At 35.9% G+C, this 3,882-nt stretch overlaps 1 non-coding gene across 1 annotated transcript; it reads right to left on the minus strand.

Annotated features, from left to right (window-relative positions):
- Positions 1 to 334: 334 nt before the first annotated feature.
- LOC139903570 (small nucleolar RNA R71) lies at positions 335 to 441 on the minus strand. The gene has a single exon (XR_011778381.1). It is a non-coding gene; the product is annotated as a small nucleolar RNA R71 (small nucleolar RNA).
- Between the last annotated feature and the right edge of the window lie 3,441 nt (positions 442 to 3,882).

A 3,882-nucleotide genomic window follows, 5' to 3' on the forward strand; every position in this document is an offset into this window, starting at 1 on the left:
CACTGGCCAAGGTCACGCAATTACTCATCCAGACATTAATGCGCCAGATTATGAAATCAAAGGACAAATTCTACACATGGTGACTAATCAATGCCAATTTAGTGGTGCGCCGAAGGAAGATCCAAATGAACATTTACGTACCTTTAATAGGATCTGCACACTATTTAAAATCCGAGAAGTGGAGGATGAACAGATATATCTAATGTTATTTCCCTGGACTTTAAAGGGAGAAGCCAAAGATTGGTTGGAATTGTTACCTGAAGGGGCGATCGATACATGGGACGTTTTAGTTGAAAAATTTCTTAAACAATTCTTTCCGGCATCTAAAGCTGTAAGACTTCAAGGAGAAATTGTTACGTTTACACAGAAACCGAATGAAACTCTATATGAGGCATGGACAAGATTTGGAAAGTTATTAAGAGGATGTCCGCAACATGGTTTAGATACCTGTCAAATAGTACAAATATTCTACCAAGGATGCGACATCACTACAAGGAAAGACATAGATATAGCAGCTGGTGGTTCTATTATGAAAAAAACCGAAACTGATGCTTACAAAATTATTGATAAAACTGCTTCCCACTCACATGAGTGGCACCAAGAAAAAGATATCGTTAGATCATCTAAAGCAGCTAGAGCCGATTCTAGCCATGACTTAGATTCCATTTCCGCAAAGATAGATGCTGTCGAGAGACGAATGGAAAAGATGACTAAAGATATTCACTCAATACGAATTAGTTGTGAGCAGTGTGGAGGACCACATTTGACAAAAGATTGTCTCAGTATTGAATTAACAATGGAACAAAGAGAGAATATTTCATACATAAACCAAAGGCCTGGAAATAATTATCAGAATAATTATCAACCGCCAAGACCAATTTACAATCAAAACCAGAATTATAACCGAAATATTCCATACAACAACCAACAAGGTCCTAGCAATCAACAAGTATCCAATAATACTTACAATTAGCAAAGACCTAATTTTCAAAACAAACCACCACAACAAACTGATGATAAAAAGCCGAATTTAGAAGATATGATGACGAAGCTAGTTGAAACTCAAACGCAGTTTTTCACATCTCAAAAACAAACCAATGAACAAAATGCTCAAGCATTTAGAAATCAACAAGCTTCCATTCAAAATCTGGAACAAGAAGTAAGTAACCTAGCAAGGTTAATAGGTGAAAGAAAACCTGGAAGTTTACCTAGTGATACAAACGCTAACCCCCGGAATGAAATAGCTAAAGCCATTACCACAAGAAGTGGTACAACACTTAAACCACCTGAAATACCTGTAACTTCTGATGAAGCTATTCCTACTTCACAAGAACCACAACCTGATCAAGATAAGGAAAAAGAACCGGTAGTTGAAAAGGTTAATGAAGATAACACAGTTAAGGCTAAACCTTATGTTAAACCATACCAACCACCACTTCCTTACCCGAGTAAAATGAAGAAAGAGAAACTTGAAGCCGAGCAATCCAAATTCTTGGATATGTTTAAACAGATAAATGTAAATCTTCCTTTCATTGATGTGATTTCAGGAATGGCTAGATATGCTAAATTCTTGAAAGATCTAATCTCAAATAGAAAGAAAATGGAAGAACTCTCGGCTGTTACTATGAATGCTAATTGTTCAGCAGTGCTGTTGAATAAAATACCAGAAAAACTATCTGATCCAGGAAGTTTCACAATTCCATGTTTTCTGGGTAGTCTTAGTTCAATAGAAGCATTAGCAGATTTAGGTGCTAGTATAAATCTAATGCCGTATTCACTATACACTAAACTAGACCTTGGAGAATTGAAACCAACAAGAATAAGCATACAACTAGCCGATAGATCAATAAAATATCCTAGAGGGATAATGAAGAACATGCTAGTTAAAGTTGGTACTTTAGTATTTCCAGTAGATTTTGTTGTTTTGGACATGGAAGAAGATTCTCAAGTTCCTCTCATATTAGGAAGACCATTCTTAAACACGGCTAAAGCAATGATAGACGTGTTCGGTAAGAAATTGACCCTAAGTATAGAGGACGAGAGTGTTACCTTTTCAGTTGATAGAGCAATGCAACAACCGCAATCTGCAGATGATACATGTTATTATATTCAAACTATAGATGCACATGCAGAATTATTAGAAGAATTTCCAGAATTACAAGGAACAGGAGAATGTCCTTTAGGAGAAGGTAATGAACCAATTAATGAAGCTGAAATGTTAGCTATACTTATAACTAATGGATATGAACCAACAACAGAAGAAATCCAAATGCTAAAAGAAGAAGACAGATATCGATACAAATCATCGATAGAAGAACCTCCGAAATTAGAGTTAAAGCCACTTCCAAACCATTTGGAATACGCTTATTTACATGGTGAATCTGAATTACCTGTAATAATATCGTCTTCTCTTACTGAAAATGAGAAATCACAACTCATTTCTGTGTTGAAAGCTCATAAACCAGCCATTGCATGGAAGATTCATGATATTAAAGGAATAAGTCCTTCGTATTGCACACATAAAATCCTTATGGAAGAAGGTCATAAAACGTATGTGCAACGCCAACGAAGACTAAATCCTAATATGCAAGATGTAGTTAAGAAAGAGATTATTAAACTGCTAGATGCAGGTTTAATTTATCCAATTTCTGATAGTCCATGGGTAAGCCCAGTTCAATGCGTGCCTAAGAAGGGTGGCATGACTGTCATTACAAATGAGAAAAATGAGCTTATTCCTACTAGGACTGTAACAGGATGGCGTGTATGTATTGATTATAGAAAATTAAATGACGCCACCAGAAAAGATCACTTTCCCTTACCTTTCATTGATCAAATGTTGAAAAGATTAGCCGGAAATAGTTACTATTGTTTTCTAGATGGATTTTCCGGATATTTTCAAATTCCAATAGCACCCGAAGACCAAGAGAAAACCACATTCACGTTCCCTTATGGTACTTTTGCTTACAAACACATGCCATTTGGACTTTGCAATGCCCCTGCAACCTTTCAAAGGTGTATGATGGCGATTTTTCATGACATGATAGAAGAATGCATGGAAGTTTTCATGGATGACTTTTCAGTCTTCAGTGATACATTTGAATCATGTCTAGTTAATCTTGAACGAATGCTTATTAGATGCGAACAATCAAATCTAGTACTTAATTGGGAGAAATGCCATTTCATGGTTAAAGAAGGCATCGTTCTTGGACATAAAATTTCAAAAGAAGGAATTGAAGTGGATAGAGCTAAAGTAGATGTAATTGCTAAACTTCCACATTCCACCAATGTTAGAGGAGTTAGGAGTTTTCTAGGGCATGCCGGTTTTTACCGACGTTTCATAAAAGATTTTTCTAAAATTGCCACTCCTATGAATAAACTCCTAGAAAAGGATGCTCCATTCATCTTTTCAGATGAGTGTATCAAATCTTTTAATATTCTTAAAGAGAAACTCACTAATGCGCCGATCATGATAACACCAAATTGGAATCTACCATTTGAACTAATGTGCGATGCAAGTGATTTTGCAATGGGAGCCGTTTTAGGACAAAGGATTGAAAAACGATTTCAACCTATATATTATGCTAGTAAGACGTTACAAGGAGCACAAATGAACTATACAACTACTGAAAAAGAACTCCTTGCTATTGTCTTTGCTTTTGACAAATTTCGATCATATCTCGTTCTAGCAAAAACGATGGTCTATACCGACCATTCTGCTCTTAGATACCTATTTTCAAAACAAGATGCTAAACCAAGATTAATCCGTTGGATCTTACTCTTACAAGAGTTTGATATTGAAATTCGAGATAAAAGAGGAGCAGAAAATCTCGCCGCTGATCATCTTTCTCGTCTTGAAAATCCCGAATTAGAAGTTCTAAATGA

Source organism: Rutidosis leptorrhynchoides, chromosome 3, assembly GCF_046630445.1.
Source record: "Rutidosis leptorrhynchoides isolate AG116_Rl617_1_P2 chromosome 3, CSIRO_AGI_Rlap_v1, whole genome shotgun sequence".
In the NCBI taxonomy this organism is placed as follows: Eukaryota; Viridiplantae; Streptophyta; class Magnoliopsida; order Asterales; family Asteraceae; genus Rutidosis; species Rutidosis leptorrhynchoides.